Here is a 12798-nt window from a genome sequence, read left to right as displayed (position 1 = left end):
GAGAGTTGCTGATTCAGGTCTGTGAGTGAGAGTGGCCATCTCTGTGAAGGGAAAGAAAGCAGTGTCTTTTGAATGCCCACAGCCTCTCCCCAAAGACCCGGAAGAGTTCTCTCTTAGCATTGTGAGCAAGGTCTAGACATATTTGTAAGGGTAACAGGTGATGGGACCAGCTGAAGGGAACGTAGACAGGTTGGAGACACCCTGGGACAGGGTAGAGAGCCTGAGAAGGAGAAGAGGCTGTGGCTGTGACAAGTGTGGATCTGGTCAGACGGAGGACAGTCGGCCTGGCTGTGCTGGGACCAAGTCTGAGGGGAGGCTGCAGGCAGCTTCCTACCGAGATGGGCTGCGGTGGAGAAAGAGGAGTGGGTGTGTTTTTAAAGCATTGAGTCGTGTTACCTTTGGAAGCCCTCTGCACCAATACCCCCTCTGACATCTTCCGGACGTCCACAGTGGAGACGGAAATGGCTGTTCAGTTCCTTTCAGTCCCAACAGCCTTGGAATGCCACGTTTCATTTGGAAAATGAAAGTAGTATTGTTCTTGTCATTTATGTGCTGGGCTCTGTGTCAGTTCAGGTCCGTGAGAATAGTAAGATGTGAGTTAGACCACAGCAGACCCGCTTTCTTTTCCTTTTTCTTTTCCTTTTACATTTAATTATAAGATATTTCAGGCCAACCAAAAACAAAAACAAAATCCAAAAAACCAAATGAACAAACACCCATGTGGCTGCCAGCCAGCTTAATTAATACATAAATCCAATCCAGATTCAACGAAGACCCCTCCTGTGCTCTTTCTCCATCTCAGCCCCTCTCCTGACAACACTGACATCTCCGCCGCACTGACAGCACTGTCCTGGGTTTGCAGGTTAGAGCTCTCAGCCAGGTTTTGAAGCTTTTATCACCTGTGTAGCCAGAAACAACAAATAGGGCACCATTAGTGTAATGTGGACTCTGTATAAATGGTATCATGGTGTGTCATCTTTTTATGCCTGCCTTTTTAAAAAATCCTCACCTGGGCATATGTTTATTGATTTTAGAGAGAGAGAAAGGGAGAGAGAGAAGCATCGATTGATTGCCTCCAGTGTGTTCTGACTGGGGACCGAATTCATGGTCTAGGTATGTGCTCTGCCTGGGTATTGAAACAATAACTTTTTGGTGCACAGGACATTGCTCCAACCAACCGAGACACCTGGCCAGGGCTATGCCTGCCTTTTCTTTGTTCCACATTCTGTGAGTTTTATTCATGTTGAGGGATGTTTATGGTTTCCTCATCTGAACTGCTGAACTTAATTCAACCCTGGGAGCACACTGCAGTTTGCTCTTCCACCCCCCTCTGCTGCTCTCAACAGCCTAGTGTGCATGCACGGGAGTTTCCGCAGGGCTCCCATCTCAGAGTAGGGTTCCAGGGTCTCATCTACATGGGGTTTTCAGAAACATGGTGGTCGTTAGCCTGGAATGTTCTCTCAAGTTCTCCTCAATCCCCAACCAGTCCTTGTTGTCTTATATCCAAGTGGCTTTCCATGTTCACACGATCTGTCTGGCTCCCGTGGGCATCTGAGCTTTCAGCCTCTGGTCTCTTGGGAGCTAACGTGGGCATGTAAGCTAGTCAATGTAATATCTTGTGGTGGGTGCTATAAAGGCGGAAAAACCAAGGTGCTGGTAGCTGCACAGAGGAAGTAGCAACTAACTCCAACTGAGAGGCCGAGGGAATAATTTAGTAACAGTAAGGTAAGGTTTTGTGGCAGGAGTAGAAGTTTTCAGGAAGATGAGGGTGGAGAAAGGACATTATAGGCAAAGGGAACAGCGTATGCATGGGCACAGAGGACTAAGGGACAAACTGAAGCGCAGGAAGAAAATAGGCTGGCGTGCCAAGAGCAAGAGGAAGCATGGTAGAAGGAGGCACAGTTGGGTCCAGAACGCCATGCTAGAGTCGGGTTTATTCTGGTGGCGGTGGGCCTCTGGTGAGGGGCCAAAGCATGAGAGGGACATGTTCACTGCTGTGTTTGAGAGAGGTCGGGTGACAGAAGGAGGGGATGGAAGAGAGGGACTGAAAGAAAGGGATACTCATTAGGAGTCTGCTGCAGCAGCCAGACACAGGGCACCACAGAAGAAATGGCGGCACGGAAGTAACTGTTCGGAACAAGGTTTAGGCGGCAACCGACCGGATGAGCAGGTGAGGGCGGAGGGTGAGTGAAGGACGGGGGCAGGTGCTCTCCCAACTTGGTTCACACTCTTGTCCCTGGGACCTATGAATCTGTGATGTTTCATGGCAAAAGGGGACTTCGCAGATGTAATTAAGGTGATAGACTTTTAAATAGGGAGATTAGCCTGGATTATCTAGGCAGACCCAATCCAAATCCATGAAGCCGGAAAAACAGAGAACTTTCTTCAGCTTGTATGAGAAAGATGCAGTAGAAGGGGAAGCCAGAGAAACTGAAACATGAGCCACAAATGTAGGGACATGATGTGTAAGGACTGGAGAGAGGCCTCCAGGAGCCAAAGAACAGAGAACTCAGTCCTACGAGTGCACGGAACTGAATTTGGCCAACAACCTGAGTAAATGTGGAAGCAGATTCTTCCCAGAGCCTACTGATAGCCTAGTCAGTCAATACCTTGACTTTGAACTTGTAAAACACAGTGTAGAAACACCAGCCTAGCCAACCTGGGCTTCTGACCTACGCAAGGTTGGCACTGAGGTGGCGCTGAGGTTGTTTTAAGCCGCTAAGGTTGTGGTAAGATGGTACAGCAGCGCTAGAAAATGAACACAGGGATGAATCCCAGGTGGGTAGCCGGGCTATGGGCAGGCGTCGTCATGAACCATGGCGGGACCTGGATGGAAGGCCAGACTTCAGTGATCCATGTCAGACTCTTCGGGTGGTAGTTATCTGTTGCTTCAGAACAGTATCACCACAAACGTAGCAGCTTATGTCACATTTATTACATTACATTACATTTATTATCTCCTAGTCATTTGGGCCAGGAGTCCGGCACAGATAGGCTAGCTGGGCCCTCTGCAAGGCTGCAGTTAAGGTGCTGGCTGGGTTCGCCTCTGTGCACTCAGCCAGTGTCTTTGTCGGCTTGGGCTGCTACCACAAACACACCACAGACTGGACAGCTTAAATACCAAACATTCACTTCTCACAGTTCCGGAGGCTAGAAGTGTACCATCGAGGTGGCGGAAGATCCAGTGTCTGGGGAGAGCCCTCTTCTGGCTCACAGATGGCCGCCTCTCACGGTGTGCTCGCAGCGTGCGGGGAGAGAGCTCTCGTGTCTTGTCCTCTCTTTATAAGGCATTATTTCTACCATGAGGGGCCCTCATGACCTCATCTATCCCTAGTCACCTCCCAAAGGCCTGACCTCCGACTACATTTGGGATTAGGGCTTCAATGTTTGAATTTTGGGGGGACGCAAGCATTCAGTCCATGGAAACCAAGGAAGTACTTGCTTTCAAGCTCACATAGCTGGTGACAGAACTCCATTCCTTGAGGCCTTTTGGGCTGAGGGCTTCAGTTTTCTCCTGCCTGTTGTCCAGAAGATGCCCTCTGCTTCTTGTCAACATGGGCCCCCAACGCGGCCACTTGTCTCACCAAACTAGTAAGAGACAGAGAGTCTGCTAGCAACATGGGTGTTGCCATCTTATGTAACAGACAAGCGACATCACGCCACCTTTGCTGTACTCTCTCAGTTAGAAGCAGGTCACAGTCCCACTCACACGTAAGAGGAGAGAATTGCAGAAGGGTGTGACTATCCAAGGCAGGGATGATAGCTATTTTAGAGTCCATCTGCCAACACTCTTCCAAAGATGATGTGGGTTTCTTACCTGGTGGTGTTTCAAGGATTGTTAGCATATCGTTCATCCAGCCAGGCCTTGGGTTCAGAGGGGTTATTTTACCCACAGTCAGGAAAAATAAGCTCCACTCACCTGAGTTTGCAGGGCAGGGAGGGGGGTGAAGGGAATGGTCTCAGGGAAAAGTGTGTCACTTGCAAGCCGGGTGATGTGCAAAGCAGAACTCAAGCTGACGGGACACAAACGACGCCTGCTGCTCCCAGAGGCCTGCCACAGTATTTCGTTCCAAGTGTTGCTCGTGCCCGAGACACGCTTCCGGTTTGGAAATGTGGTTCCCAGGCTCATGCATGACAACAAACCACTCACTCCCACTTTAAGAGTCCCATTTTTTATTCCTTAATGCAGGTTTTCTAAGTGCATGGTGTCAGCCTGAGCAGAGCTGTGCCCTAGCAGAGCTGTGCCCTAGCCGTGGCCTGGAGGCCTCTGCTCGGACAGAGAGTGTTGGTTTGGACGACCGGAGCCAGCTTCTCCACTGAGGACGTGGCAGCTGGCCTGTGCAGTGCCAGCTCCGTGTTAGCGCCGGCGCCCCCCAGAGCCCTGACGTCGGCTCACTCTCCACAGTTTCTCTTTTTTCTGTTAACTTCACTTTTTTTTTTTGCTGCAACACTAGTAAATCCAAAAGTAACATAGATTCTCTTTCCGATGTCATACTATTAGGGAAAAAAATGAGTGATTTTCTGTGCAATCCCACTCCACCTCTTGCCCCACCTGTCAAAAGCATGATGTGGAACATTCTGCGTGGGGCGTGGACTCTCTTTACATCCTGAGGAACCAATGATTACAGCCATATGTGTATTGATAAATATGCTCATTTACTTTTACAGAAACAGGACGTTAACTGAAGTTATTGTGATTTGAGGTGAATCAGTTCTAGAGATCTGCTGGAAAACGTAGTGCCTGACGGTAACAATCCCATGCTCTGTGCTTACAGATTTGTTAGAGGATAGATGTCATGTTAAGTGCTCTTATCTCATATGCAGAAAAATGCAAAGAGACGCAGGGAACGTGGAGGTGATGGGTGTGCCTGTTGTCATGGCTGCAGTCCCGGTATCACAGGTGTGTGCCCACAGCCAAGCTCGCTGAATTGCACACATGGACTGTGTGCTGTTTTTTGGTTCCCTCACTTAAAACTCAATGAAGCAGTAGCCCAACCCCCTCCCTCCCCCAAAACCCCAGGACATCAACTTTTCTTACTTAATTGTATCTCATGATCACCCTTTTGGATCAATACATCAACCAGTCTTTTTAATGGCTGCCCATGATGCTATGGGGTGGATGGTTCAGCTTTCACATCCTGGTAGGTAGGTGTTTACAACGTTACGGCCAGAAGAACTCCATGAGAGGAGAAGCCAGTGAATGTGTTATTCCAATTTTAGAATGGGAGAAACTGAGGCACGGAGCCGTTCAGTGGTGGGTCTAGGGCTCCCACCAGGTCCTAGTAGGTATGAGGCAGAGTGCGTCCATCTAGTATTGCTTTTGCTTCCTGCTGCCACAAGGGGCACTGTTGACACTTGATCCTATGCAGCCTCTGTTGACAAACAGCCCCCTTCCTTGCTAACAGGAGGATTTTGGATGCCCCTGTTCGGTTTCAAAACTAAATCTTTTCCTATCAGCGAGCATCATGCTCTATCCTTCCAGGTATCCCTAACTTTGAATAACAGGGAGATGGGTTGGGAGAGTTTAATTTCTTCTTTCCCAGAGAGCCTTGGCTCTTTATGCAAATCCACTTTCTCCCCAGTGGTCACGTTTGCAGAGTTAGGTCTCAGAGGGTCCCTCTAGGCTCAGTTATACCTGCTTTTCCTCCCAATCCCAGCCTCAGGGGCCTTCTTAGCTTCCCTTTACATATTTAAGGGAGACCAGAAACTGATTCTTCACAGACTATAGACAGCTGACTTCAAGGTGACTTTCAGACATGAAATTCATACAAAACTTATAGAAAGCCAAATGCAACTTTATGTATTGATGAACACAAGTGGCTTAAATCAACAGAAAGCAACGTCTTGCTCATTCAGGTGCTGATGTTGCTCAGGTTGCTCAAACGTCTTGCCTCACATGATCGGCCTTGCCCATTTAAGTGTCTACAGGACGCAGATTCAAGATTTTGCTCACTAGTTTCTGATTCTGCAGCCTGTGCCAAATTGGTTCTATAGCTCTGTGGCACCCTCAGCATTCAACCGGAGGTGACGGTTTTGAGATTTGTGTGTAATCTTCCAGGCTTAAAAACAAAACAAAAGAGCAAGTAAGTCCCCACACATGAATATATACCCTTAACTATTCTGTGAAATTTTGGGAGTCATAAATGGTACCTACATTATATAAACTGCTTTTTTCTTTTTCTTTGTCAATGTAAGCTGTGTGTTTTATCTTTCTTTCTTTTTCTTTCTTCTTTCCTCCCTCCCTCCCTCTTTTCCTTTCCCTTTTTTCCTTCCCTTCCCTTCCCTTCCCTTCCCTTCCCTTCCCTTCCCTTCCCTTCCCTTCCCTTCCCTTCCCTTCCCTTCCCTTCCCTTCCCTTCCCTTCCCTTCCCTTCCCTTCCCTTCCCATTACAGATGTCCCCATCACCCCACTCTGTAAAATGCCATTTGGTAAAGTCCATTCTTCACCTGGGGCAGAGAGTGGGTGGTCTGTCTAGGGTGGCATGCGGTGGGAGCATTGGTGGGTGTGGATGACAATTGGTTTCTTCTTAGAGTGACATCACAGGGAGAGTACTGCTTCACTCCAGGGAGGACCCAAAAATCTGTGTGGAAGCGCTTCCAAGATTCTAGCCTACCTGTAGGGGGCAGTGTGGTCCTTCTTATGTTTATTATTTAATGAGGTGGAAGGAACATTAATATTCTTGAAATGAGTGGATACCCCAGTAGAGAGAAGAGAACACTCAATTATTTGTCATAATCCTGCGTAGTTCTGATTTCCCTGCTTTCTAACAGGTTATCTTTGTGTTTGTGGGCTTTGGAGGTTATTCTGGGAAAAAAATTGCACATGCAATAGAGTCATCTTATAGAAAGTCCAAACAGTGTGAAAGTTTACAGGGCAAGACTTGAAGGAAGCCTTTTAACAGCTCTCCCACTTTGTCCCCTTGGTAGAGGCAACAACTCTTACCCTGGTGAGGATCCTTCTCTCCTCTGGCCACTCAGAGAGGGCAGGGAGCGGCCACACCAACATTGCCCAGACCAAAGTTAGAAATGCAGAGTCTTGGACTGCACCTCAGACAGACAGTGTCAGAACCTGCATTTGAACACCATCCGCAGTTGAAGTGTGAGAACTGGCATTCACTCTTTTTAATGTGTTAACTTACATATTTGTATAGATGTGAACACGTGCTCCTGGGGTGAGGCTGTAGATTATGGCTCTCTTTGGAAGAGTGGTTTCAGTGTGGTCAGGACTGGTTACAGCAGTAGCAGTGCCACCTGGCATGAAAATGTCAGACGCCAGCTCAGAATTGCTGAATGCAGAGGCAAGGGAGGTGGGTCCAGTGGTCAGTGTTTTAACAAGCCCTCCAAAGTGCTGATGAACCTCATGTTCAAGAACTACTGCTGAAGAGTCTGAGCTCTTATCCGCTGGCGGGTCCTGCTGGGCTCCTGCCCCACTCTCTGTCAGACAGAGCCTGCCCTGATCTGGGTGATTCACCGAGGTCGCCCTAGATCCAGCTCCACCAGACATACACCATGAGCTTCATTAATGCTTCCTTCAACTAAGTATCTTAGGCTGATATGGGTTTCCCCACTGTAGGTCAGGCTGGTTTTCAGACTATACAACATACCAGCTTCTGGAGGGTGAATGAGGTCATGGCATAATCTCTATAAACTCATTAATTCCAGCAGCCCGTGTGCATCTTTCGTGGTGCCAAGGAAACTGGTGCCATATGCTTATACCTCCATTTACTCATGCTTGTCTCTTTGGCAGCCATGCCGCCAACGCCTATGCTGGCCACAGACCCATTTTACAGTGGGGCAAAGGTAGGTCCAGAGAGAGGGTTCAGTTTTCATGTCAGAGCTGCTCCAAGCCTGGGCAGGATATCCTCTCTCTAATGCAGGGCCTACAATAGATTTCCTTTTAAAAATCGCAACCCAGACGCCAGCTGACTTTGTATATGGGCTCGGTGTCAAGCAAAGGTAGTTCTCTCTTTAGAGGATCAAAGTGGACTTCACTGTGCAGAACAGTCCTTAGTTCCTCTTGAGCCAAGTACCATCAGCTGTAGGCGTCTTGCCCAAAGGCTGTTAGGCCTTCGCCGGGGTCGCGTTTCCAAGGTACCTCTGGGGAACTGAAGTTTGTAACCCCCGCCTATCAGAGCCCCGGATCTTCTGCAGAGGACAAAGCGCCAAGGGATGGAGAGTGGGCAAGGGCCAACGGGCCAAGTTTGCGGTGCTGTGGCTGGGCGGGATACCGGGGCGGGCGGGAAGGGAATCTGAACATAAGTAGAGTGAAAACAATTGGTCGGGACAGGACCAAGCGGTAAGCTGCCGATGAGTACTGTGAGAGATGGTCCAAACCTCTAAAAAGTCTGCCTTTCTGAAGGAAGACTACGCGCTAGGCACGGACGGGGTTCGAACCCGTGATCTTCGGTTTACGAGACCGACGCCTTACCACTTGGCCACCGCGCCTGCGTTACAATGGCGGCCTTGCCGGAGCCTATACTGACTTCACTCTCGTGAGCTCGCCCCGCGGGCACGAGCGAGAGCGAGCACGGTTGCGAGCACGCCGCCCGGCGCTCGCGGCGCTCGCGGCCCTCGCGGCTCCACCCCCTCGCTGCGGCCCGAGGAAGGAGGCGACTCTCCAGCTGGCGCGCATCGGGCGCTCCTCTCGGACTCTGGACCGCCCAATGAGCCCCGAGCCTTCGGCCGTGCACACCTTGGGGCGGTGTCTCCAGTCTTCAAGTCCCGTCTGGGGGCGTGTCTGGAATTCGGGAGCTGGCGGGACGTTGGCCCGCGTTTTAGAGCGTAGGGTTCGAAACCCAATTGCACCACAGTCCCCACAACTTCGAACTACTAGCCTCGGAGCCTCAGTTTCCCCGCTAAGGCGAGGCAACCGGGAGGCGGAGGTAGGGTGGCAGTTCTCCTTAATAGGACCCAGGGCGGTCCACAGCTGCTCAGCACCAGGCAGAAGCTCTGCAGTGGTTGTTGAATGAAACTACCATTTTCTGAAAGTAAAACCCCAAACTCCTTTCCCCCCAGATTGCCGGTGTAGCCCAGAATGTGTGCTGGACCCGGGACCAGCATCCTCACCTGGAGGCTTGTTGGAAACGGGATTTCTCCCGCTCACCCAGGCCTACCCACTTGGACCTGCTGATTAAGCCCGGCAGTCTGGGTTTTAACAAGTACTCCAGGTGATGCTGGTGTGTGGAAGAGGCTAAGTCCCACTGCTCCAGATAATGGATACGCATATTTCAATTTATATATTCAAACACACCCTTTTATTTTAGCCAGATGGGGTGACTTTACAGTTCTCTAGGATGACTTTACAGTTCTCTGCACTTTGATTTTTTCACGAATTACTGTATGATGTGTTAATGATATAATGGCTTGTAGTTCATAATAAAACATGACAATAAATAATAGCATATATTATTTAATAAATATAATTAAACCCTATTATTTGTTAATGTAAATAATACAATATTGTATAGTAAATTATAGCGGCATATGCTATAATATGGTATTATGCATGGATGCGTTCGTTGCCTTTATTCTCTTTAGTAGCTGCATGGTTTTCTATTGAGTGGCTGTGTCACGATTTAAGCAGTTTCCGGGAGTTATGCCTTGGGTTTTCTGCAGCTTTTTTGCTGCACAGAGCATTCTGCTCCATGTGTCTTTGCCACCTGGCACCAGTGATGCTTGTAGGGCATATGGAGACAAGTTAAGAATGTCCACAGCCCACCAGGCAGGTGTGTAGGCAAATAGGAAACTTAAAAATACCAGGAATTTGTATTCACTGAGTTGCTTTCCACGTCAGTGTTTGGGCAGGTGAGTAGAAAAGGCCCTGACATTCACCCTCAGATAGGAGCCTTGAGACACTGCACCTGGAGTGCTTGACATTTACATGTGTGTGCAAACCTCACTGCAGCTCCCTAATTAAAAAAAAATTGAAGAACATTTTCAGAATTAAAATATGCACTACTGAGTAGTGCTTCTGACTAGCTGATAAAATTGGTTCCATTGTCCCCCTCTGTTTTTGCTGTTCATTGGGTTGTTGAAATTATTGTGACAGGGGCTTATAAAAAGTGAAAAGAAATTAGCCAATGAGAGACCATCACATATGAGCTGAGCCTGGAACTAATTGGCAGGTGGAATGGGAATCAGAGTCTAACAGGGGATTTTTTTCAGTTCTGTCTTCTGAGGGAATGGAGGAATTCAATGATGAAGGTGCATTTGCACCTTGGTGGCAGGTGGGATCCCAAAGCTTTCCAGGGTCTGGGGGGCCCTGAGAGAGGCTGATCCTCCAACCTTCTGTGAGCTCTAAAGTAGAGTACAGGTGCTGGGTGCTCTTGTAACAGGGTGCAGCCAAGAAGGGGGCCCCAAATAGGGATTTGGAATGGGGTCCAGAACTCAAGGTGTCCAGGAAATACTAGGATGTCCTCACCCCGTGCTCCCAACAGGTGTGAGTTGGGGGAAGGGACACATGGAGCAGGAACATGCAGAGCTGTTTTGAACAGCAACAGCTTTGCGGCTAACCTCTGGCATGATCATTTAACATATATATAATCTTTAACTGGTTGCATAGATATGTTCAATAGCTGTGGCCATGCTTTGAGCTAGGGAGAAGGGAGGGACATCCACCCAAGATGTAACTGGGCGGCAGGTCCCCCTGATTACAGTGCCTGTGTGAGAGCTTGGAGAAGATTGGCTCCATGACATGGGGCCACACCTGCCCAGACTCACTATGGCACCCCGGTAAAGCTGGAAGGATATGGGAGTGCTGGCAAGTGTAACTGGTTGTAGGAGGAGTCGGAAATGGGGCTGCAGAGGAGGATTGGCGCTGGGATTTAAACCCAGACATAGCAGCCATTGCAGGAAGAGAACACGTGGCTGTGGCAATAGAGGAGAGAGAGCCATGTGCTTCTGGCAGAGCGGGGACCCCCTCAGCCATGTGAGAGCCATCCATGCAGTTTTGCCAGAGTGCAGGCCCCCCACAGCTTGGGAAGAGAGAATCACCATGTGGCTTCAGCAGAGAACCGCCACTTGGGGCCAGAGTGGCGACCTCCCTGCTCCCTGTAGCTTTGCTGAGAAGAACCATGCAGTTTTGGCCAGAGTGGGGACCCCTGAAACTTTGGTAGAAGAGGATCATGTGGCTTTGGGGCGCTCCCTTTGGCCACATGGCCTGGGAAGCAGAAGAGACTTTGCCTGGAAGAAGGGTGAAAGAACTCTTGCCAGGAGGCCATGAGAAGGTGCCACATGGCTTTGGATTAATTGGAGATCCTGCCTGGATGGCAACACAGCTGATGGTGTCAGTGGCCTGAAACATGGACGTCTACTTTTTTTCCTGAGATACGGTACCCCAAATTAGGGCAGGGGGAGAAGGAAGCACTGTGGGTGTCTGTGGGTATCCAAAAGGACTTTGATATTTTAATGAAGACATCAGGTCACTACTTTAAGTCTGTATAGCTTTAAATAAACATTTCCTTTCCTTTCCACAAATCTCTGGCATTGAGAGACATCTTTCCTAAGGTGGTGGACAATTGAACCTAGTGGGGGGTCCTTTTGGTAATAGTATATCATACCCCCCCACCCCTTGGCCCCTGTGTGTTCTGTAACACTCTGACCTTACTTTATGTTACAGGGTAAGGAGGCCTGAGAGGCCACAGATCTTGGACATCAGGATGGAGGATCTGCTTGTCCTGGCTCCATGTCTTAGAGTGATGCTTACACCAGGTAGGTCCTTAAAAAGTACTGCACAAGGAATTAACATGTGGGATTCCTTTTGCCCTGTCCTCCAGGTGATTCTGGAGAACCTCTTTAGCCTGTGACCTTCAAACACTGTGCCACAACAATCCTGGGTTTGAACGTTCTATAAGCCCTTCCGTGATCAAGCAGCAGCTCTTAACTTCTTGGTGATAAGATGTCCATTGCTTGTGTTTAGGGAAAGAAACGTTTCCTGTGCCCCTACAGAGTCCCTGTGGCAGGTGGGTCCTGACGGCACACAAATAACTGACCCCATCCCAGGCCTCCCAGATGCTTGGGTGAGAAACCAGGGTTGGGGGAAGCAGATGGTGCTTTGAGGCGTCTGGGAAGGTGACATTTTAAGTGAGAAAGTGTCAAAACTAACCCAATGACAAAGCCAGGTAACACAATAGAATACTTTTGATCTTTTTGTTTCATCTGTGTAAGTTGACTAGTTCTGAATAATTTATAAGCATTCACATTTCTTTTGTGTTGAAACTTTGTCACTTTTTTCCATTTTAGAACAGCATATTACTTTTAAATCTTTTTTTACTTCACCTCTTTTTCTTTGTGCCTGTCCCCACAGCAGGAATTCCTAACCTGCACTCAAGACCAGGAAATTGGTAAATTCCCCAAGAGTATGTAACATGGGAAAGGGATGTCACAATTTTGATCAGGTTTTCAGAAAGGCCTCTTGAGGTTTCCAGCATTTTTGCTTCCTTGCTTCTCTTTCTATGGCTCCTGACTCAGTCAAACTCCGCTGAGATGCAGTATCTTAGTTGTTTAGCCACAACCGAGGTTGCCTGAAAAAAATGTCTCCAAGACACTCTCCCTCAGATGTCTCCAGTGCAGCACCCCCTAACACCCTCCCCGCCCCACCCTCAGAGCAAGGAGAGTATCCATTTTTAAAAAAATGTTATTTATTTTTTTAAACCCAGCTTTTTTAAAAAGATTTTATTTATTTATTTTTAGAGAGGGAAGGGAGGGAGAAAGAGAGAGAGAAACATCAATGTGCGGTTGCTGGGGGCCGTGGCCTGCAACCCAGGCATGTGCCCTGACTGGGAATCGAATCTGCGATGCCT

General features: G+C 48.7%; 1 non-coding gene across 1 annotated transcript; it reads right to left on the bottom strand.

Moving 5' to 3' along the window:
• Positions 1-8371: 8371 nt before the first annotated feature.
• On the bottom strand, positions 8372-8443 carry TRNAT-CGU. The gene has a single exon. It is a non-coding gene; the product is annotated as a tRNA-Thr (tRNA).
• Between the last annotated feature and the right edge of the window lie 4355 nt (positions 8444-12798).

Source organism: Phyllostomus hastatus, unplaced genomic scaffold (assembly GCF_019186645.2).
Source record: "Phyllostomus hastatus isolate PE091 unplaced genomic scaffold, TTU_PhHast_1.1 phas_scaffold_385, whole genome shotgun sequence".
Classification (NCBI taxonomy): Eukaryota; Metazoa; Chordata; class Mammalia; order Chiroptera; family Phyllostomidae; genus Phyllostomus; species Phyllostomus hastatus.
This window is presented reverse-complemented; position numbering and strand designations above follow the sequence as displayed.